Source organism: Anabrus simplex, chromosome 1, assembly GCF_040414725.1.
Source record: "Anabrus simplex isolate iqAnaSimp1 chromosome 1, ASM4041472v1, whole genome shotgun sequence".
Taxonomy (NCBI): Eukaryota; Metazoa; Arthropoda; class Insecta; order Orthoptera; family Tettigoniidae; genus Anabrus; species Anabrus simplex.
Window position 1 is genome coordinate 395,987,479 of NC_090265.1, and position 25,084 is coordinate 396,012,562.

The window sequence follows — 25,084 nt, forward strand, 5'->3', positions numbered from 1 at the left end:
TTACTTGATTCAAGAACTGGAAAAAATCCAAAGAAAAGCAGCTCGATTTGTTCTGAGTGATTTCTGACAACAGAGTAGCGTTACGAAAATGTTGCAAAGTTTGGGCTGGGAAGAATTGGTACAAAGGAGACGAGCTGCTCGATTAAGTGGTATGTTCCAAGCTGTCAGTGGAAAGATGGCGTGGAATGAGATTAGTAGATGAAAAAGTTTGAGTGGTGTCTTTAAAAGTAGGCAAGATCACAATATGAAGATAAAGGTGGAATTCAAGAGGACAAATTGGGGCAAATATTCGTTTATATGAAGGGGAATTAGTGTTTGGAATAACCATCAAGGGGGATGTTAAATAAGCTTCCAATTTCTTTGAAATCATTTAAGAAAAGGCTAGGAAAAGAACAGATAGAAAATCTGCCACGTGGGCGACTGCCCTAAGTCAGTAGTGACATTGATAACACACTTTTGACTAGCTAATTCACTGCACATACCAGAAGCCGCAATGGCATGTTAGTCTGCAAAGCTCCCCGAAAGGTATACACTAATCGATTTCGACCTGGGATCATTTATATCGCTTGGAATGAGGAAAAGCACGCGTGACCCACTGGCAGCATGGTATGTATATCATGTGGTCTACCCACCCCGTCCAATCTAGTTTTATGCAAACCACCGCTTTTGCAGAATTCACTGAAGCTCAACTTGTAGGATTCCAGCAAGATATATCAGATATCTTGTATTCAAGAGGTCAAATGGACTGTGTCACGATTGACCTGTCTAAAGCATTTGATAGGGTGGATCATGGGAGACTACTGGCAAAAATGAGTACAATTGGACTAGACAAAAGAGTGACTGAATGGGTGGCTATATTTCTAGAAAATAGATCTCAGAGAATTAGAGTAGGTGAAGCTTTATCTGACCCTGTAATAATTAAGAGGGAAATTCCTCAAGGCAGTATTATTGAAGAAGAGCCTCCGTGGCTCAGGCGGCAGCGCGCCGCACTCTCACCTCTTGATACCGTGGTTCAAATCCCGGTCATTCCATGTGATATTTGTGCTGGACAGAGCGGAGGCGGGGCAGGTTTTTCTCCGGGTACTCCGATTTTCCCTGTCATTTTTCATTCCAGAAACACTCTCCACTATCATTTCATTTCATCTGTCAGTCATTAATCATTGCCTCAGAGGAGTGCGACAAGCCTCGCCAGCCGGCACAATTCCTATCCTCGCCGCAAGTTGGGGGGCTTCATTCATCCCATTCCTGACCCGGTCATTGACTGGAAAACAGGTTGTACGTTTCCAGTATTATTGGACCTTTATGTTTATATATATAAATTATTATATGAGTAAGCAAGTGTAATCAGAGGTAAGGCTTTTTGCAATGATATTCTCTATAGAGTGATAAATAAGTAACAAGATTGTGAGCAACTGCAAAATGACCTCGATAATGTTGTGAGATGAACAGCAGGCAATGGTATATTGATAAACGGAGTTAATAGTCAGGTTGCGAGTTTCACAAATAAGAGAAGTTCTCTCAGTTTTAATTACTGCGTTGATGGGGTGCAAGTTCCTTTTGGGGATCATTGTAAGTATCTGGGTGTTAATATAAGGATGGATCTTCATTGGGGTAATCACATAAATGGGATTGTAAATAAAGGGTACAGATCTCTGCACATGGTTATGAAGGTGTTTAGGGGTTGTAGTAAGGATGTAAAGGAGATGGCATATAAGTCTCTGGTAAGACCCCAACTAGAGTATGGTTCCACTGTATGGGGCCCTCACCAGGATTACCTGATTCAAGAACTGGAAAAATCCAAAGAAAGGCAGCTCGATTTGTTCTGGGTGATTTCCGACAAAAGAGTAGCGTTACAAAAATGTTGCAAAGTTTGGACTGGCATGATTTGGGAGAAAGAAGACGAGCTGCTCGACTAAGGGGTACGTTCCGAGCTGCCAGTGGAGAGATGGCGTGGAATGACATTAGTAGACAAATGAGTTTGAGTGGCGTCTTTAACAGTAGGAAATATCACAATATGAAGATAAAGTTGGAATTCAAGAGAACAAATTGGGGCAAATATTCATTTATAGGAAGGGGAGTTAGGGATTGGAATAACTTACCAAGGAATATGTTCAATAGATTTCAAATTTCTTTGAAATCATTTAAGAAATGGCTAGGAAAACAACAGATAGGGAATCTGCCACGTGAGCGACTGCCCTAAATGCAGATCAGTATTGATTGATTGATTGATTCCCACTCAATAAACCGTGTAGTATAGCGAGATGTGTGCTTGGAACTGCCCACTACATTTCAAGCCTCTCGAGAGCTCACTTGGCAGGTGAAAGGTCGGAGATGTGCTAGTTGACAGTGCTCGGGGGTACGGAGGTTCGACGCTATGTGGCATAATCCTCGCACTAGCACACGGACCACTTGGCGTCTGTTATGCGGATATTGCTTTCCTTTAACCACCAATTGCCTGGAACGTGGCAAGGTTGCAGTGTTTCCACAGAATGATTTGTTCATTTGGCCTTGTAAAGGGCCATTGGCATCGTGGAATAAGGTGTGAAGCAGAGTTCACCAAGGATTAAGAGGATATGGTCTGTAACTTTGACACAGTCAACCAGGCTACGTCCTACGTGTTCCAAGCTTCGTAGAACACATAAGGCAACGTGTGCCCCTTTGGAACGATAACAACATGCGATGGCAAGTAGGTATGTAGCTCCACGAACTCCCCTCCTTCGAGGCAAGTCACAACATAACACGAAGGTTCACGGCCTCGTGATGTATTCCAGCGACAACCATCTGGACACGTTACTGGACAGAACGCACACCAGGCACAACGCTTGTATCAAGAACGCTATCCGGATAGACCACAACCGTCAGGCATGACATTTCTTAGTGTGGAAAGACGTCTTCGGGCTAATGCATCCTTGGGGAAGATACGGTCTTTTCAATATCACCCCATGACGGACTACTCACAATGAAGAGGTTGTGTTGGACGCCATGCGGCATACCCTTCACAATAGCACTGGCCACTATTACTACACAGGAGACGCACATCAGCCGGGTGTCTGTTGTGCGGAAATTACATAGCAAGCGGTTTCACCCGTATCATCTGCACTTACACCAGGAGCTCAATGATCACGCTTTCAAAGCCCGGGTGGCGTTCTGTCAATGGAACCTACAGCATGTGGACAATGATCCTGCCTTGATAGCAATGGGGTATTTACGGACGAAGCACGGCTCCAGAAGAATGTTAACCGTAATCACCATAATATGCACTAGTAGAGGATGGAAAATCTCCACTGGGCACGAGACACGGCTTTTCTGGTACAGTGGAGCGTGAATGTGCGGTGTGGACCACACTGGTCCCTACTTATCTGAAGGTCATCTGACGGGAGAATGCTACCTGCAGTTCCTCCAAGATGAATGGTTGTTACAATGTGTGCCATATGTCATTCCTTGACCGCTGCAGGATGTGGTTTCAACATGACGGAGCTCCACCGCACGTGGTGGTGGTCGTCGGGAACCATCTCCATACGACGTGTCCTGATATATGGATAGGCAGGGGAGGACTGTCCCCGCTTACGCCCCTGGATGTTTTCCTGTGTGGCCATATAAAGCAAGTGGTGTATACACAGGAGCCGGCCAGTCCTGGTCACCTTAGACAGCTCATCATCGAGGCATGCAATTCGTTAAGCCGCAGATGTTCCAATGTGTCAGACGATCCATATAACATCGAGCGCAACTGTTTATCGACCTCGGAGGTCATCAGTTCGAGTAGGTGCTGCGTTAAATGATGTAGGATTCAGTAAGTGGCTACGCGGCTTCGGTCACGTAACTATCAGCTTGCATTCGGGAGCAGCCCTAAAGATGGTTATTAGGTACTTTCCCTTTTTCACACCAGGCAAATGCTGGGACTGTACCGTAATTAAGGCCACAGTCGCTTCCTTCCCACTTCTAGCCCTCTACACTCCCATCGTCGCCATAAGACCGTAAGACATAGGTAACTGAAAACTTGTCATATGTTTCCTAGCCTCTTCTAATCCAGCTCCATACGATATGCCACGATAAAAACGACCCTTTTGAGCGACAAATAAATCACGCTGTTGAAACTATTAAGTACCGTATGCAACCTTGCCACATCCCAGGCAACTGGGGGTTCGGATCTCCGTACTCTCAAGCAATAGCATCTATCACATTTCCGACCGCACTCCTGTATTGCGAGTCTTGGCATACAGCAGGCAGTTCCCAGCCTATACAATAGCTGTTCCTGGTCGGTGTGTGCACCTTCTGTTGTAATGTATCTGTTCTTGATGATAGCCTTCATGATTTAATTGTGGCGCTTACGATTCCTGCTATCTTCTCGTTTAAAGAGAGGGAATTGTCGTAAGCGCGGTGGGGTGCATAAAGGTTTGCAAGGGGCGGGTGGACCACCCGATATAGGGCAGGTCTACAGGCTCTCCGGCGTCAGGATAGGAGAATGGAGCGATAACGCTGAGTTTCATATGGTACAGCGCCTTGGCGTCAGCATCTCCGAAACAGCGTAGCTTGTTGACTGCTCTCTTGCCGCTGTTTCGAATATTTATAGAAAGTGGTGTTATAATGTGCAAACAAGTATACGCCGTGAGTTACCAGCTGTTCGTTGATACCAGAGGCGAGCAGATGCCGTCGCGCATTGTTCGAAGTGGCCGAAGGGAGAAATCGTCCAGAGGTACAACTGTAGTGTCCAAGGCAATATTTCAGAGCACTCGATTCAGTGGACACTGGACTGCAGAGTTGAGGACCCAGTCGTACCTCAATGATGACAGCACTCCACTGGCAGAGCGCATGTGGTGAGCACTAACTCATCATGAAAAATGTTTACCTACTCCGATGAATTCAGATTCCTGGTTCATCACACCAATGACCGAGCGTGTGTACGCCGATTAACACTGGAGGGTATGACACTTGGTTGCAATGTTGGGTGGAGATACATTTTCATGGGATACACGGGGATTCTATGGCTCCTGAACTCCAATCCCCGACCGCCGTTGATATTTGGTAGTTATTGGGAACCAAGCTTATCCGTTCACGTCAACAGTATTCCTTGCTGGTGACGAACACTTCCAACAGGACAGTGCGTCATCCCACCGTGCCCAGATAAAAACCCAATTGAGCATTTTGTGGTTTGAATTGGAGAGATGGCTTCGTGCTATGTCATCACCGCCTCGCATTGTACGCCAACTTGGAAGACATGCTATTAGGCTTGTAGTATGATATACCGCAGGATACCTCCACTACCTTGTTTAATCGATACCTCGCTGAGTAGCCGCGGCTCTGTGGGCAAAGGGCGATCTTGCACCGGTATTAGGTAGGTCGTCATTATGTAACGGCTCATCGGTGTATGTTCCTAGCATGGACCATAGCTCAATAATTTTGACACTGTCAAACGCAATACTTATTATTATTATTATTATTATTATTATTATTATTATTAATATTATTCCACCAATTCTCCTGCTAACCTATGAAAATTTGTTGTTCAATGAACTGCCAGGATCGTTTGTACAGCTAGTGCAATAGGAAATGGGAATATTTGGAATCATAATAGTAATAATATCATATATTTTAAAATTAAACTAAAAACATTTCATTTAATTTTGTCGCCATTTACGCTCCGGGTGCAGTCCATCGCCTTGAACTCAGTGGGGGATTTCACCTCAAATTTGTCCCACAGCTTGACACACTGAATCTTGGCTACTACCAGGGAATGAGACGAGCACTTCGCCTAGTTGTCCAGACCGGCTAGGGGTAATCCATGAGGAGTATTTTAAAGATGGCCGAGGAATTTAATCCATGACTAATTGACTTCACGAAATTCGTGGACCCTATTCCAACCCTCACGTCAGATTTTAAATCACCGGCAGAGCAGAGATGCGAACCCGAGACCTTCGGGACCGGAGTATAAATATTTACCCTGAATCTCGAAAAGACACTCACGAATATCCAAGAATTAATTGTAAGGAGGAGCTCAGAATACGCTAGTGTTGGCAAGGGAGCTGATGTACGCGGTTCAGTCAAGGGACCAAATGGGAAAGTGGGCGACCTTCAGATCAACCATATCTCCACCATATATTATGACGAGAACACACTCGTAGAGGCTCTAAAACCAAACGTTTCACAACATTTCATTTAGTACCAGTAGATGGGCTTATTTAAGAGCACTGCAGGATTCTTAGATTGACCAGAAATTATTTTCTACCTCGCAGATTTGTTAGCATCCGTGGGTAAAAAGGTATGCATATTCGCTAAAAAGGGAGCAGAAGAAGAATATGAAGGAGAAATAGTCTGCTAATGTATATTCCTCTCTTTTTTCTTTTTTTTTATTTAAACATTTCTTTAGAACGAACCGACACATACTGGTCTAATGGCGACGATGGGAGAGGAAAGGGCTAGGAATGGGAAGGAACCGGTCGTGCCTTAATTAAGGTATAGCCCCAGCATTTGCCTGGTGTGAAAATAGGAAACCGCGGAAAACGATCTTCAGGACTGTTGACAATGGGGTTCGAACGCACTATCTCCCGAATGCAAACTCACAGCTGCGCGCCCCTAACCGCACGACCAACTTGCCCGGTGATTAGAACCATGGCTTCCTTAATTATATCCCTAAAACTGCTCTCCAATCATGGCAGAACATAAGCTGATACTTCGGTTTATCAAGCGAGTTGACCGTGCGGTTAGAGTCACGTAGCAGTGAGCTTGCATTCGGGAGGTGGGAGGTTCGAATCATACTGTTGGCAGCCCTGAAGACGGTTTTCTGGGTTTTTTCTTTTCACACAAGTTCGATTCTGCAGCTGTACCTGATTTAAGGCCACGGCCGCTATCTTTCGAACCTTTTCCATCCTTGCGTCGGTGAAAACCTTCGATGTGTAGCATAAAGATAATTTAAAACGTCGAACTTGCCTTCGGAAAGAGCGGGCCCGAGGAAATGCCGGGCGGAGTTTCCGGCGAAAAGTTGGGAGTTAGGACTCAATTCGACTACAGCTATGGAGGCCAGAAAATTTCTCCTATTGTCACAATTAGCTCTTCAATGCCCTCGAAAACGATGATATTGTGACCTGGAAAGTATGAAAGTATACTTCACACTACCAATAAGATTGAAAAATATTTCCACGTCGGCGATGTTCGCCGTTCATACCTTGTAAGGTATAATAATAATTTCGTATGGCTATTTCTAGCCGAGTGCAGCCCTTGTAAGGCAGACCCTCCGATGAGGGTGGTGGCATCTGCCATCTGTAGGTAACTGCGTGTTATTGTGGTGGAGGATAGTGTTATGTGTGGTGTGTGAGTTGCAGGGATGTTGGGGACAGCACAAACGCCCAGCCCCCGGGCCATTGGAATTAACCAATTATGGTTAAAATCCCCGACCCGGCCGGGAATCTAACCCCGGACCCTCTGAACCGAAGGCCAGTACGCTGACCATTCGGTCAACGAGTCGGACACCTTGTAAGGTAAAATTGTATGACACACAAACATAGGAAATTGCATCATCTAAATCGTTTGTTACTTACACATTTTAGATAAAACTATTACATTGAGAGAACAAAAGTCACGCTAAGTGGTGTCCCATTAGAAAATGTGCCGTGTATGACCCCTGAGCGCTGCGGCTAGCTGCGACGTAGCTGAACAGTCTATCACATATACTAGTGTCGTGAAGATGGCAACATGTCGCGGGTTAACCGACTTTGAACATGGGATGATCATCGGCGCATGGGTCATAGCATTGCGGAGATTAACGCTAATTCGGATTTCAGAAGTCAACAGTGTCGAGGGTGGATATTCAATATCGCAGAGAGAATGTTAACACCCGCGTAAATAGCCGCACGGGAAGACCACAGGTGTTTAACGAACGGACATCATGTCACCTCCGCAGAACCATAATGGGCGCTCGACGGGATACTGTGAGTCAGATCACCGCCCAGTTGAATGTTGGGAGTCAGGAACCCATTTCTACCTGGACTGCAAGGAAGGAAATGCACTGCATAGGCTTCACCAGCCGACGACCAACTCGTGTCCCTTTGCTGACACCTCCACACAGAGCTCAACGACGTGCGTGGACCCGCGAACATCGGCAATGGACCATGGAACAGTGGCGGTGTGTTGTATGGTCCGATGAATCCCAGTTCCAGTTGTATCGAGCTGATGGGCGCGTGAGTGTGTGGCGTATGCCCCATGAAGCTATGGATCCTGAGTGTCAACAAGGTTGTGTTCAGGCGGGAGGCGGCTCAGTTCTCTTCTGGGAGATATTCTCATGACCCCAATTAGGCCCCACTGTCCAGCTTCAGGGAGCGCTGACATGTGCACGTTATGTGGACATTCTTTCAGACCATCTGCATCGCTTTCTGGCCGTAGTCTGCCCTGATGGAGATGTTTCAACAGGACAATGCGCCATGTCACAGCTCTGTGGTGGCATGCAGGTGGTTGGAGGAACACTCAAGAGAAGTCACGACCACGGATTGGCCCTCCAGATCCCCCAATCTTAATCCAATCATTTATGGGATGCTGTCAATAGTGGTGTACGCTCCATGAAACCCGCACCAACTACGTAAGACCAACTGTGGGTAGCAGTGCAAGATGCGCGAGTCCAGATCCCTCCAGAACGATTCTAAATCCTTGTGTCGATGACTCGCTGTATTGTTGCCGTTTTGAAGGCTCGCGGAGGAGCAACTCGTTATTAACATCAGATTCAGTGTCTTCCATGACTTTTGGCCACACAGTGTATTTCCCGGAGATACAGTAATTGAAGACATGTGAAAATTGTAATAATAGAGAATATCTGTTGTTATTCCTCGGACAGTAACAGTATACGGTACTAGGCTAGGCTAGTGCACAACCTCGCCAACCCTGTTCTTAAATACAGAGTTTTGAGAAATTCTGTTCAGGTCTTTCCCCGTAATGTGGTAACGAACTAACAAACAAAAATGAACTGAACCTATTTTCGACTCTTGTGCACCTAATCCGACATAAAGAAAGAGGCAAAAGTTTGAAGTGACGAATCAAAATTATAATTTTATATGTTACAAGCCTTTTATAAAAAAACTAGACAGCATGTTTTCTATCATCTCCTTTCTTAAATGGAATTCAGACAAACTTGTAGCTTTACGTAACTTTTGCTGATAAAATGGCCACACAAACCATAAGTTACACGCGGAATCCGAAACACAGGGCCATGAAATTTCATTTCAAAATACCATATGCGTTAGCCGGAATTCGAACCGCGGCCTCTTTGGTGAAAAGCCTCTCGACTATAACGCCATTCAGTAAAGGGAGAGATTTTAGAAATCTCATGTGGGGGAACACAAAGCCTATTTTTAAGGACTTCACAGGCACTCGTAGAAGAAAGGACAGACCAAAGTTTTGAATGTTTAATATCAATTAGGTGGAAGCTCTAGGGTAATTCACTATAAGAACATTAAAGGAAAGTTTCTAGTGACTAATGACGTTATATTAAAAGTTATGAGGACATAAAACCATTAGACCGGAATTTGATATTGCAATAGGCCATTTCTTAAGTCTATAGATGTTACGTCCTGGTTGCGTGCTACGATAGTGGAAGTCATTTTCCAAACATGCGACGTGGGAGTCAATGTGTACAGCTTTGTCTGAACAACTTATGAGTTCAAGAGCCGCGAGCTTCTGGTTGAGGTATTTCATTTCCAAGGTAAACTAGGACTGACGTTTGCTTAGAATGCGATTAAGACTAATTGAAAGAGAGTTATTTGTATGACATCCATTCTCACCGATAATAGTCTTAACAAACGTCGGTTGCTAGAATTGTTAAGTGCCAAGCAAACGACACACATTTTCTCATTTGGAAACCTTTAAAAGAATCTTTAGGCGGAATCGAGCTCACTATTTAGAAAACAGTAGACCAATAATTAACCAATTTCAACAGCTATGTATTATTATTATTATTATTATTATTATTATTATTATTTACATTTTCATTTATTTGAAATCCTTGCTGACTGACGAAGTAATAACCGATATAGCTGCAATTTCCCCGCCTCTGAACATCCGATGCAGGTACAAAGAAAGGGCACTAGGAAAGTTTTGCAATACGCAAAAACGGTTAGCTGAACACCCCTGTTATGGTGAGGGATGAAAAGAGGGGTGAAAACCGGTCTAGAAGACAGCAAGGCGCGACCTTCACACCACTTGTTAGCAAGCAGTGGGATTGAAAGCAAGTTAAGATGTCAGTGTGGTCTAAAGGTGAATATCGCGCAATTATCCGCTACAATTTTGTTCGTGGATTAACTGTTGACCAGTGCCTGGAGGAAATGAATCCTGTGCTGGGGAAAAACTGTCCACATCGGACAACAATTTTCCGCTGGTACAAAGAGTTCCAGAGGGGAAATTTTGGGGTTGAAGATGATCCTCGTTCTGGGCGACCGTCTGAATCAGTGACTGAGGAAAACATTCAAGCTGTGAGGAAAATGTTGCAGCAAGAGAGGCGGTTGACATATCGGCAGGTAGAAGAGACCCTCTACATCCCTGCACTAGCTATTCATTCAATTCTACACGACCATCTCCATGTTAGAAAGGTTTGTTCCCTTTGGGTACCCCATTCGCTTTCAGAGGAACAAAGGGCACATCGAGTGAAATGGTGCCGAAAAATTTCTAAAACAGTTTAAAAATGGGACTTCGCGTAACGTCAATAGCATCGTTACAGGTGACGAAACTTGGCTTCATTTTTACGAAGTCCTAACAAAATCCCAGAACAAGGTGTGGCTGTTTGAAGGTGTCAAATTTGAACTTTACATCCCAGACTAAGTTTAAGGATATTAGGAGGTCTGCTATGTGGTTGAAATGGCATACGCAGCTCACCTCCACAGGGGTAAATGAGGACACGAGTTTACTTTTACTTTGTAGAATGGGTCCAGCATAGTGCCGACAATCTGACCCTGTAATAATTAAAAGGAGAATTCCTCAAGGCAGTATTATTGGACCTATATGTTCTTATGTATATATATATATATATTATTTATTTATTACTTTATACAGAATGACATCATCCGCAAAAAGTCTGCCTTCGTAGCGTAACGCTTAACACTATTAAGTAAGTTACAAGATTGTGAGCAACTGCAACATGACCTCGATAATGTTGTGTGACAGCAGGCAATGGTATGATGATAAACGGGCTTAAAAGTCAGGTTGTGAGTTTCGCAAATAGGAAAAGTCCTGAAAATCCACAGCCTGTTTCCAGTCATTCGACCGGGTCAGGAATGGATTGAATGAAGCCCTTATCTAGCGGCGAAGATAGGAATTGTGCCGGCTGCCGAAGCCAGACACACTCCTCTGGGGCATTGATTAATGAATGACAGATGGAATTAAATGATATTGGAGAGTGTTGCTGGAATGAAAGATGACAAGGAATCTTTGGAATCATTTAAGAAAGACTAGGTAAACAACAGATAGAGAATCTGCCTCCTGGGCGACTGCCCTAAATGCAGACCGGAGTACCCGAAGAAAAACCTGTCCCGCCTCCGCTTTGTCCTGCACAATCGCACATGGAGTGAGCGGGATTTGAACCACAGAACCCAGCGGTGAGAGGCCAGCGTGCTGCCGCCTGAGCCACGGAGGCTATGCCGGAATAGTCCTCTCAGTTTTAATTACTGCGTTGATGGGGGAAAATTCCTTATGGGGATCATTGTAAGTAGATAGGTGTCAATATAAGGAAAGATCTTCATTCGGGTAATCACATAAATGGGATTGTAAATAAAAGGTACAGATCTCTGCACATGGTTATGAGGGTATTTAGGAGTTGTAGTAAGGATGAAAAGGACAGGGCATGTAAGTCTCTGGTAAGACCCCAAATACAGTATGGTGCCAGTGTATGGGACCCGCACCAGGATTACTTGATTCAAGGACTGGAAATATCCAAAGAAAAGTAGCTCGATTTGTTCTGGGCGATTTCTGACAAGAGAGTAGCGTTACAAAAATGTTACAAAGTTTGGGCTGGGAAGACTTGGGAGAAAGGAGACGAGCTGCTGGACTAAGTGGTATGTTCCGAGCTGTCAGTGGAGAGATGGCGTGGAATGACATAAGTAGACGAATAAGTGTGTGTGGTGTCTTTAAAAGTAGGAAAGATTACCATATGAAGATAAAGTTGGAATTCAAGAGGGCAAATTGGGGCAAATATTCATTTATAGGAAGGGGAGTTAGGGACTGGAATAACTTACTAAGGGAGATGTTCAATAAATTTCCAATTCCTTTGCAATCATTTAAGAACAGGCTAGGAAAACAACAGATAGGGAATCTGCCACCTGGGCGACTGCCCTAAATGCAGATCAGTGGTGACTGATCAGCCTATGCCCGCAGTCAGTGTTCACTTTACTTTTTTATAACTTCGTTATCAGGACATTTGAGACAAAACGTTAAGAAGGATGCCTGCCCCAGGATAGAGGAAAATTTAAAAATAGTACTGTTGAAGGAAGATTTGAACTATCGTTGCTCCGTAAAGCCAGATATTTCCATAATACCACTATCTAAAGCGCGTATCTTTGCGTCTTATAACTCTGTATTCATAAATATATATTTTTGCACATCGTGAATAGTTTTGATCAGTCATCTGAAGATACATCATTTCTCACTACGAAAGCGTTATAGCTTCATGGTCCTTTTTCAAGCCTTTACTGAACGCTCTGACAGCAGTAATTACGTGGTTATCACATCTCCTGACGTGCCGTAGTTACACCACGGTTTGAAATGCATTTATTTTTATCAATTTTGATGTGACGAAACTGTAAAAATTGGTGATTATTAGGCATGTCCGTAACTGGTCGTAGCCTATTACACTGTGATACTACTCCGTCATTTCCACTCTAAAAAATCGTATACGCAATTCTCCAGTGACAGAAATTCGGTATAGTTAGTACATTACAGTAACGTTTTATAAACATGATTAGAAATGTGGTCGCCGTTTATTGTACGGTGATTCTAAGATGGGCCTCACTCGCTGTCTCTTGTACAGCATTGTTGCATTGTGCAGGGAGACCTATATCAGGCTATGAGTACATAAAATTTTAGTAAGATGCCATGTAAGATGTGTCTTAAGATGTATTTCTTAAAAAGTTTCGTACGTTCAAGAAAAACTAGGCGCAGCTGATTCATCCTGTTCAAACCTCGGTGACATGTGAAATTTGTGCTGGTCAAAGAACGGCAGGCCTTATCCGTATCTTCATGGTCTATTCTCATTCCCATTCCGAAAAAGCGAAAAAAATAAAATGGATGTGGTATTTGTATTGGAATTAATAACGTGAAGCTTCTGTCAAGTATTGCAATCAGAAATAATAAACAAGTTTAAATGTTCATATCGTTATATTTATTCATTTACATTTCCAATGTAACTTTCACCTAATGACTAGTAGCATAATTTTTCGCATTAACAATAAACACAACAAAAATATCTTTAGCGATTTTCATTTATCTTAAGGAACCATATGATTCTGGTTAACAAATTAGCGAGTTTTTTCATCAATTCAAGGGAAAAGTCCTGTTTAAAACGAAATGTACTTATTTTGCGATAAGTGCGAAATTGCAGCGAAATTCATGGAAAATAGCGAGCTTGAAATTGTATACCAATACCACGTGTGTGAATGGAAACATAAGACAGAAAGAAGTACTTGTTCGTTTTAATATTGGAGGATATCCCTTAATGGTATGGCCATATAGGTTGAAAGCTATGGCCATGTAGGGTGAAGGGTTCATTTGTTATGTAATGTTGATTAGGGCTATTTTGTAGTCCTAATTAAGATTACCTAAGGAATAATTAATGATTATCAATATTGTTTATCTTTATACATGTATTTTTCACACAAATTTCACCTATTGCATGAACGAGACATTATATGAATAATTTTTGAAAATGATTACAGCGAAATTAAAGCGATGCGGTAAGACCTATTTCGCGGAATAACGTGAATGGCAATCGGCTTAACCAACTGTCTCATCGGCAAACAAATTACGATTCGCCCAATATTAAACTGAACTGAGAATGGATTTTAGAAATGACAGATTCCTTTCTACACACTGACACCAAGAATGTACAACTTGTAATCATCCGTCTAGTGTCCTAAATACATCGCAATGGTATAATACATGCCTTCTCTTACAGGCAGCCTCATAATTTTAATGACCATATATAATACGTGACCATGCCTAGGCCTATCTCCTCTAAATCACTGCGACGTATTTCACTCGTGGCCATCATGTACAGAGTCACACTTACACCCGGCTTAAAATTCCTACCTACTCTATGGAAGGTATTTAGAAAGAACAACCCTTCTGCGCACAAATTATGTTGAACGGAATCGAAAGTTGACCTGTAGCGATACCTGAACTATTCTTCTCACTTCAGATCATAGGTGTTGCCGGGTATTTATAAATTCCCCGTCGGTCATATTTGGAATAGTCACTTTCTCAAACCACCTGCCGCCGTTTCTTGGTGGATGCAGTCCTTTTGCAAGTGTCTTTTGACACAGGCCAAAGCAAAATGTAGCTTCCAGCGAAGTCCCAGTCTCATCCATGGCTTGACAACATGGAAGCTGCGGGGGTATGAGCGGTGCTGAGTGATGACATTCGCAGCACGAATAGTGAGTCTGATTGTTATGAAAGGTGTTCCTCATAGGGTCAGTCATGCTGTAATAACACTTTCTGGACCAGTGAGGAAAGCAATGGCAAACTAACACACACCTCATCCTTCCCAGTACGCCTCATTTTAGCGCTGCCATCAGATTTTCTATAACCCCATAAACTTTGGTGGTGTTATTTGAAGATCCAACCAGCCGCTGGGCTGATGACCTAACAGACACCAAATTCACCAATACCGTTCATTACTGTTCAACATTAACCACAGTTTTTATCTGAGAATTTTTGTACAGTGGTTGATCTGAGAAGTATCGTAAACAAACTTTCACTACGCTTTCCTGTACGCATCCATGTAAGCCTAAATGCGAAGACTTTTGTGTTTAATCCCGGCTGGGTGGCTCAGACGGTTGAGGCGCTGGTTTTCTGACCCCATCTTGGCAGGTTCGATCCCGACTCAGTCCGGTGGTATTTGAAGGTGCTCAAATACGTCAGCCTCGTGTCGGTAGATTTACTGGCACGTAAAAGAATTCCTGCGGGACTATATTCTGGCACGTCGACGTCTCCGAAAGTCGTAAAAGTAGTTAGTGGGACGTAAAGCAATTATTATTATTATTATTATTATTATTATTATTATTTGTGTTTAAGATTGGTCTTGATATTGACATTTACGGCTAGATGACAAGCAGGGCCCACACGACACCGCCAGGGTTTCGCCTTGCTATTCCCGGTAACAAATTTTGTGGAAGATATATCTACACATTGAAAAATATGACTTTACAAGAATCAGGAACATTTCTGGGGGATTATGCTCATAAATTTCTTCATGTTTTAGAGTTCGTTACTTTTTCACATTTGTAATTTCTTGCTCAGAGATTCAAACTCGGGATGAACAAATGTTTCCACATTTTTCATATTGAATATGCTTTACGTGAAATTACATAGTTGGTATTACCAAATAGCTTAATATGATAAGTGTAAACTCGTGCGAGAAACTGGTGACACCGTTTCTGAGTGCCATATAGTGATTCGAGGGGCTAACTACACTTGCTGCTGCTATCAGCTGTGTACGTTACAAGTGTCTCATTTGTACTTCAGATAGTTTTATGCTTGTTATGCATCACTATTTTGGAAATGGCAGGAAGAGGAGTTATTTGTGCTATGTATGGGTGTTTTAATGACAAAAGACAAAATGATCGCAAGTCATTTTGCAAATTTCATAACAGCAAAGTGCTGCGAGTATGGGCCTACCCATTAATGTTTACGTGGCTGTATTTATGTGAACATGCTTTCTTTAAAACGTTATTATCAAACCTATGTCCGTCTCCGTAGCGTAACGGTTAGTGTTATAAGCTGCCGTCCTCGGAGGCCCGGGTTCGATTTCCGGTACTGCCAGATATTTAAGAGTGGCAGGAGGACTGGTGTGTGGTTGAAACGGCACATGCAGCTCACCTCCAATGGGGGTGTGCCTGAAGAGAGCTGCACCACCTCGGGATGAGGTCACAAGTTTACTTTATTAAACCTATGCATTGAATCAGTTTTTAGGTGAACTCAGTCGGCTGTGAAGAAACACAAGGGCAGATTTAGATGAAATTCTGAGGACCAAAGAAAATGCAGACCATTATGCCATGGGCTGGGCATGTAGCAAGTTTTCCCGTGCTGAGTGTAGCGATGTATTGGCATCTTATGATAATGATTATAGCATGGGAAATTTGCACATAGAAATAAAGTATGTTAATTCTTAAAAAAATGTTTCCAAATATTGTGGGGGAAAGGTGGTTGGTTTTTTTTTTTACAATTCTGCTTTACGTCGCACTGACACACATAGGTCTTATGGCGACAATGGAATTGGAAAGGCCTAGGATTGGAAAGGAAGTGGCCATGGCCGTGCCCTTAATTAAGGTACAGACCCCGCATTTGCCTGGTGTGAAAAACCATCCTCAGTGCTGCCGACAGTGGGTTTCAAACCCACCATCTCCCGGATTTAAGGTCACAGCCGTACACCCTTGACCGCACGGACAACTTGCCCGGTTAGGTGCTAAAATATCAAGACCGAGCTCGATAGCTGCAGTCGCTTTTGGCTATCTTGTCATCTTCCTTTGTACCATTTTTGTAGTTTTTAGATCCCTTGGTATTTACGGTCACAATAACATTAGAGTACTATAGTGTCACTTGAAGAAATTCCTTACCGAATTTTTGGAACACATTCAAGTTCACCTTCGGACTGAAGCCTAGACATGAAAAGCATTGGATGCTGGAAGATCTCAGCAGAATGAGTGAAAATATCACCTTGGGACCAGTGATGATCGCTGTTTTTGTTAGACAACGTAATAAAACTATTATTCCTCTCGAAATTCTAACCTAAATTCCACTCTGGTCTTAACAAGTATCAATCATTTGTCTAGAACAGCCAAGTTAACAGAATTTCACTCGTTCACTCTTCAGATACAGTACTTGGAGGATAAGAAATAAGAAGACTCCTCACTCGAATATGATTCTTCTTCCCCATCCTTGCCCGGCTCCATGGCTAAATAGTCAGCGTGCTGAGCTTTGGTCACAGCGGTCTCGGGTTCGATTCCCGGCAGTGTCGAGAATTGTAACCATAATTGGTTCATTTCCTTGGCACGGGGGCTGGGTGTATGTGTCGTTTTCATCATCATTTCATCCTCATCACGACGCGCAGGTCGCCTATGGGAGTCAGATCAAAAGACCTGCATCTGGCTAGCCGAACTTGTCCTCGGATACTCCCGGCACTAAAAGCCATTCGCCATTTCATTTTTCCCTCCATCCTTTTCCCACACGCCTGGGGGCATGCGGATGCAACGTCGCCCAGTTTTTCGACTAGATGCACTTTCTCACAACAAATCTATGTGGTAGGAAGTATTCTACTATTACTGTTTCAGTGTTATGTGTAAATAAACACAAACGCAATCACCCACTCCTCGAGCCAGAGGAGACTGAATTCCTCTTCGGCCGGAAATGTAACCAGGGACCCCCGAAAAGACGGCTGCTGCGCTCACCATTGACTCAAGGAGCCAAACAAGACTCCTTACTTGGAATTGTCTAATTCAGATTTTCAAGTTAATTTCAGAAATTTGTTTCTTTTTTTCCTTACATTTTATAGAAACACTATAGTTGCATAAATAATGACATTTGCTGAAGCAGTAGCCTTTTTCATTTTGCTGTATTACTACTTTTATTGTCCGGATCCATGGCTAAATAGTTCGCACGATGGCCTTTGGTCCAAGGGATCCCGGGTTAGATTCCCGGGCAGGTTGGAGATTTTAACTTTCGTTACTTAATTCCTATGGCTCGGGGGCTGGGTTTTTGTGCCGTCTACAGCATTACAAGTCATCTTACGTAGGGCTCACTCCTCAGGGCGTCAACTCGAAAGACCTACACCAGGCCTCTTTGGCCTCTTAAAACTTCCGAATTTAAATCATTTTTCCTTCTAAATTTTATTTTAATGGATATTGTTAAGTGTATTTTGCAATTGTGATGAGCTCTGTAAGACAAATGGATATAAACAAACATGTAAATAAATAAATAAATAAATAAATAAATAAATAAATAAATAAATAAATAAATAAATAAATAAATGCCATAGACGACATATTTTTCTTCCTTTCTTTATTTGACTGTGCTAAAGAAATGATTTTGATGACATTTACCAAGAAACCAGTGACATTCGGATTCAGTCATGGAGACAGCAGTTTCATACTGCTTTACCTCTGAAACAGCAATCATCTCTTTCCTCAAGGTAATGATTTTACTGTTTCATTATTGTGTGCAAAGGTTTTCCAGAACCCAATGTCTAGATCTCGGTCCGGAGATAAACTTGAACATGTTCCAAACCCTGCGGCAATAATATTCAAGATATTCTACACAAGTAGTGCTGTGGCGTAAATGCTGGGAGGTCTGGAAAGGACAAAAAAAAGAATTTGGCACAAGAAGTGCTGACGGGAATGACTATGCATAAGTTTAATACCGAAGGTACTGTGAAATTATGCAACACACAATAATTAGAACTCAGCTTGTTAGACGAATGACGTGAGATTCAAACTGAACTGCACATTTTTCTTTACTTCTCCGACTCCAACTCCTTAGGCCCTACGAAATAACGTCTGCTCGATCGCCTTCAAAAATATCATGTTTAAAATGCTGTAAGGAATTTTCATGATTTTTTTTTTACATATATTCTCAGAGATAACTGTCACATGACCAGTTTAATTTCAAATATTGACCTAAAAATATAATACTTGTGAAAGTATTTGAAAAATAACGCGTAATAGTTTAATATGAGATTCGCTCTCAATCACGCCAAGCTACTGCAACATTCGAGATAAAATTTGGTATGGATATATCTTAGATATTCAGTTCAAACGCAACCTTATTCTGATATATTTTAAAAATTAACCGTTTTAAAATGGTGGCCATTAATAAGTTTTATTTACAAAACTTTTTTTTTTTTTTTTTTTTTTTTTACAATTTGCTTTACGTCGCACCCACACAGAATGCGGGAAGGAAGCGGCCGTAGCCTTAATTAAGGAAAAAGTGGGAAGCCACGGAAAACGGTCTTCAGGGCTGTTGACAGTGGGGTTCGAACCCACTATCTCCCGGATGCGAGCTCACAATTTCGCGGCCATAGCCGCACGGCCAACACCCCCGGTACTCTCAAAACTGCCTCTCAATTGAGGTAGCCCTAAAGGACTCAGTATACCCATATGACAATAATAATAAACATTATATTTATGATTACAATCTATATATATATAATAACTTGTACTGACTGACTGACTGACTGACTGACTGACTGACTGACTGACTGACTGATTCATCATCGCCGAGCCAAAACTACTGGACATAAAGAAATGAAATTTTGGGGATATATTGATATTAAGATATAGGTGCTCGCTAAGAGAGGATTTTTGGATATTCCGTCGATAAGGGAGTGAAAAGGGGGGTGAAATTTTAAAATGTGTGTATCTATACCTCAAAATTTTAAAAGTTTACAGATGTAAAAATTGGTATTGAGAATCATCTTTAAAAATAAGGAAACACGTATTTTTTTGTTATCAGAAAATCCCAATAGGAGGTGTGCTAAAAGGTAAAAAAGTAAGGGGTTGAATGCCTTTAATCAGGATACCGGTACTTATATCTCAGAAACTGAAGATATTACAGAACTGAAAATTTGTATATGGGATCTCCTTTAAAAATAGAGAAACACATAATTTTTTGTTTTTGGAAAATCCAATTAATGGCGGTTAAACAGGAGTGACAATTGGGGTGAATTTTTTGAAAGACTATATCTACAGAATATGTGAGAAACGTAAAATGTTACAGACGTAAAAAGTGGGTATTTGGAATCTCCTGTAAATGTAAAGAAACATAGGTGATTTGTTTTTGGAAACTCCACTTAAGGGGAACTAAAAAGGGGTGAAATTTTAAAATGAGAATTTCTACAGTAAGTTATATCTCAAGAAACTTAACATGTTACAAAAGTGAAAAATGGTATTTTTTATCTCTATTAAAAATAAAGGAACGTGTATTTTTAGTTTTCGGAAATACCACTTGGGTGGAAAAGGGGGGGGGGGGGTAAAAGTGACTGAAAATGGTGTTGAATTCTTTTAATAAGGCTACTGATATCTCAAAATTGAAGATGTTACAGACGTGAAATTTGATATTTGGAATCTGCTTTAAAAGTAAAGCAACACGTATTCTTGGAAAATCCAACGAAGGGTTGGGAGGGAGGGGGGGGGGTGAAAGAATTGAAAAATTGACTTAATTGTATGAGAATACATACAATATCCAATAAAAACTAAAGTTGTTACAGACGTGAAAATTGGTATTTGGATCTCCTTTAAAAACGCGTTTTGGGGGGAAACCATCTTGGCAGGCGGAAGTGAAAAGGAATTGAATTCCTTTCATGAGGACACATAAATCAAAAACTGAAGAAGTTAGAGTCGTGATAATTGGTATTTAGATCTTTTACTATTAAATAAACAAGTATTTTTGCCGGAAAATTCACTTGGGGGGGGGGGGGGACTCTGAAAGGAAGAGAAAAAAAGTTAATTTTATGGGGTTTCTCAAAAATTAATGTAATAGGCGTGAACATTGTTGTTTGGAATCTCCTTTAAACATAAAGAAACACGCCTTCTTTTAATTTTTTTGGGGGGTGGGGGTTAAATAAACTTAACGGTGGTGGAGTGTAAAGGGAGGTGAGACCAATTGATTTTACTGTTCATATGTACTTATAAGGAGCCTCCGTTGCTCAGGCGGCAGCGCGCCGGCCTCTCACAGCTGGGTTCCGTAGTTCAAATCCCGGTCACTACATGCGACATACGTGCTGGACAAAACGGAGGCGGGACAGGTTTTTCTCCGGATACTCCGGTTTTCCCTGTCATCATTCGTTCCAGAAACACTGTCGAATATTTTATTTCATTTGTCATTCATCGATCATTGCCCCAGAGGAGTGCTTCGGCAGCCGGCACAATTCCTATTGTCGCCGCTAGATGGGGCTTTATTCATTCCATTCCTGACCCTGTCGAATGACTGGAAACAGGCTGTAGATTTTCGATGTACTTATTCTGATCACAAACCTATCATTTTTAATCTTTCCTGGGTTCGTTTTCAACAGCCATCCTTTCCTTCGGAGAACGTTCTTAGATTACAGTAGACTCTCCTGGCATATAAATAAACATTTAAACACATTTTAAATAAACGATAGGAATTAGATTGACCGTCAAATCGTTTACCTCTATAATAAGGTCAATAATGCACGGAAGTATGTCATTCGTACCGCCAGAAATCCCGCACACTTGCCTACGCGCGACAATGGTGCTGGTCACATTGTCAGCAATGACAATGGCAGCAGATGTAATTTTCCGCCAATTAGCGGTCTTGCATCTTGCTGTGGGGTCCAGAATATCTAATAATAATAATAATAATAATAATAATAATAATAATAATAATAATATTCTGGACCATAGTCAAATTGTGCGGACCGCGCTGGAAACGGATCCTGGCCTGGTAATGACTACGAATACAGTCCGGCCGCGGATTCAGTACCGCCAAGGCACCCAAGACGACATTACGCCGGATCTCCTTCAGAATTTGATCCATACTAAAAATGCTTATAGGAAAAGATGGCAAAGATTTAGGGACCCAATTGACCGCGTGGAATACCTGGACGTAGCACGGGAAGTACGAAATCGAATGCTGGAAAGAAAGATTGAAATATGTGAGGAACTTTGCCGTAATTTCTCAGAAAACGAGTCAGATCGCGAATTTTGGCGGATTCTCTCAGAAAACGAGTCAGATCGCTAATTTCGGAGGATTATATAAAACATTAAGCATTCAATTATAAATTTCAGTATAATACCGTAGCGAAGCACGGGTATCTTGCTAGTGTAAGTATAAAAACAGACGTCTTATACTGACATTCGCTAAGGAGCATATAAATAAGGAGAAAGAATTCTGGAATGATGTTATCTGGTCTTATGAGACAAAAATAAACCTTTCTTGGGTCAGATAGCATCCACAGAATATGGAAAATAATTGGTACGGACAATGATGTGGCGAATACACTCCCAACTGTGAAATACGGTGGTGGGTCTGTAATGCTTTGGGGTTGCATGTCAGCCAGAGGTGTGCGTAACATACATTTCATCGACGGAATAATGAACAAGGAGGGCTATAATCCAATTCTGAGGGAAAACGTGAAGCAGAGGGCCGAAAATATGGGGATACCACCTGTTTGTATATTCCAGCATGATAATGACCCAAAACACACTGGTGATATTAAAAAGACGTGGTTGATCTGGAACATTCCTAAGCAGCTTAGAACACCTTCCCAGTCTCCGGATTAAAACTCCATCGAACATCCTTGGGCTACGTTGAAGAGAAATCTCCATAGGCAACGTATGCATACGAAGGAGGAACTTAAAAGTGTGATTCTTCAGGAATGGCAGAAAATCAGCCCATACATGTGCAAGGAATTAGTGTATTCTATGCGGCAACGATGTCAGGCAATTAAAAAGTCTTGGGGACATTCCACTAGATACTAACATGTTCCAGGAACCTTTTATTTTTTTGTTTATTTCAAGTGTTCAATTTGCTTGTACGAATAGGAATGATACAAGATTATGGGCGCGCTTTTCTTTATTAGAAACTGTATGTTTGGTTAACATGATTGCAGACAGATACAGTAGATATATATTTTCTGAAGGCTTTGCTGAATGTATGTTGAGTGAACAAAATCCTTTTCAGTTTCTTATTTTCTGGCAGTGCGTTGAAGTATTAAATCAAACAGCCCGTACGAATAGAATGGGTACATATGTATGCCTATGTTGAAGAGAACACTGTAGTTTTCAGTCCACAAGGCCCTGTTTTCAATATTGGTAAGGTAGAGGGAATTGTTATCTTCTTGTACTGCTCCTTAAACCAGTAATCACGGACGATGTAGAGTTTGATGATGATGATGATGGTTGTTTAAAGAGCTCTAACATCTAAGGTTATGGGCCCCTCATGCAGAGTTTATTGATTGGACACGTTGTGGTGCCTACTTATATCCAACTGACAGTATTTTGAATGTTCTGTTAAAATGGTGCCAATGGTAGTATATTTCTATGTAGTAGTAGCAGCAGCAGCAGCAGGTACCGTATTTTAAGAAAGTGGCTAATCAAATAGACTGTTTATAGCGGCAATGGGAGACGGTTCTTTGAGAGTTCGAGGTGCCAGAATTGTATCCCGCAATAGTTCGTTATGTTGCGGTAAATCTGGTGTATGCCATCGGATCGAATCTGCCGCCTTGTGCTCAGCGCATTTTCACCTGATAAATAACTTATGTATAATATGGAGTTCGTTGTTGTTGTTCTTCTTCTTCGTCTTTATCTGTTTACCCTCCAGGGTCGGTTTTTCCCCTCGGACTCAGCAAGGGATCAAACCTCTAGCGTCTCAAGGGCAGTGTCCTGGACCTTCAGACTCTGGGTCGTAGAATACAACTGGGGAGGATGACCAGTACCTCGCCCAGGCGGCCTCACCTGCTATGCTGAACAGGGGCCTTGCGGAGGGATGGGAAGATTGGAAGGGATAGACAAGGAAGAGGGAAGGAAGCGGCCGTGGCCTTAAGTTAGGTACCATCCCGGTATTTGCCTGGAGGAGAAGTGGGAAACCACAGAAAACCACTTCCAGGATGACTGAGGGGGGGAATCGAACCCACCTCTACTCAGTTGACTTCCCGAGGCTGAGTGGACCCCGTTTCAGCCCTCGTACCACTTTTCAAATTTCATGGCAGAGCCGGGAATCGAAGCCTGGCCTCCGGGGATGGTAGCTAATCACACTAACCACTACACCACAGAAGCGGACCTGGTGTATACCATCGGATCGAATCTGCCGCCTTGCGGTCAGCGCATTTTCACCTGATAAATATGTATGAGTTCGTTACAAATATAAATTGTCACAGAGCCAGGTCTCGAACACAAAATACAGATAGAACCCGTGGTGTAAGTGTTTCATGTCTTGCTTGACTCCCTCCTCCATCCAAATTTGAAAACTGAAGGGAAAACTGCTATTTGAATCGTTCACGAAATGACACTCTACTAGTTCAAAATTCTATGCACTTTAGTGATGTGATGATTTTTACAGGTCTATTTCAGTGTCTATAAGGCATAATCTCATAATAGGTAACACCCTGTAGCGCAATAAAAGTCCATTAAGGCCTTGCCATGTGAATATGATTGCCGCCTAATGAGATGGCCTGCAGATACTAGATACCATCCCCCTGTGGGTGGGGGCGGTAGAATGACATCCACGGTATCCCCTGCCTGTTGGAAGAGGCTACTACAAGGGAACCCAGGGGCTCTTAACTTGGGAGAATGGGTTGACTACTACGGGGCCCTGAGCTGAGTCCTGGCATTTCTTCCACTTACTTGTGCTAGGCGCCTTACTTTCATCTATTCTATCCAACCTCCCTTGGTCAACTCTTGGTCTTTTCGACGCCGACGGCATTAGAGCACTCGAGGCCTAGGGAGTCTTTCATTTCCACGCCCTTCGTGGCCCTTGTCTTTTTTTGGCCGTTATCTTCATTTTTCGAAGTGTCGGATCCCTCTATTTGTTTCTCTCTGATTAGTGTTATATAGAGGATTGCCTAGTTGTACTTCCTCTTTAAACAATAATCACCACCACACTAGATACCACGTGGTCAGCGTCACGACATCATTATCCTATGGCCTGACTTTCTTGAACGGATCCACTGCTCCTCTTGTCAGCCAGGTCCTCAGGCGGTCTCGCTAGAATGAACAGTTTATTTTTATAGCCTTCACTCCAGAATTTTCTGAACTGATTCTCCGTGTAAGGGTCAGGCACACGGCTCGCTTTATAGCGGAGGAAAAGACATTCTAACAGGCTTCTTATATAAAGCTATATCATCTATTGGGTGTTAATTTCTTCGGAAAGTTTCTGTTGTAGGTGCGTGCAT

General features: G+C 42.4%; 1 protein-coding gene across 2 annotated transcripts in view; it reads right to left on the reverse strand.

Moving 5' to 3' along the window:
* Positions 1-25,084, reverse strand: part of LOC136856837 (lysosome membrane protein 2) — a 253,586-nt gene that overhangs the window by 174,257 nt on the left and 54,245 nt on the right. The window lies entirely within an intron of this gene.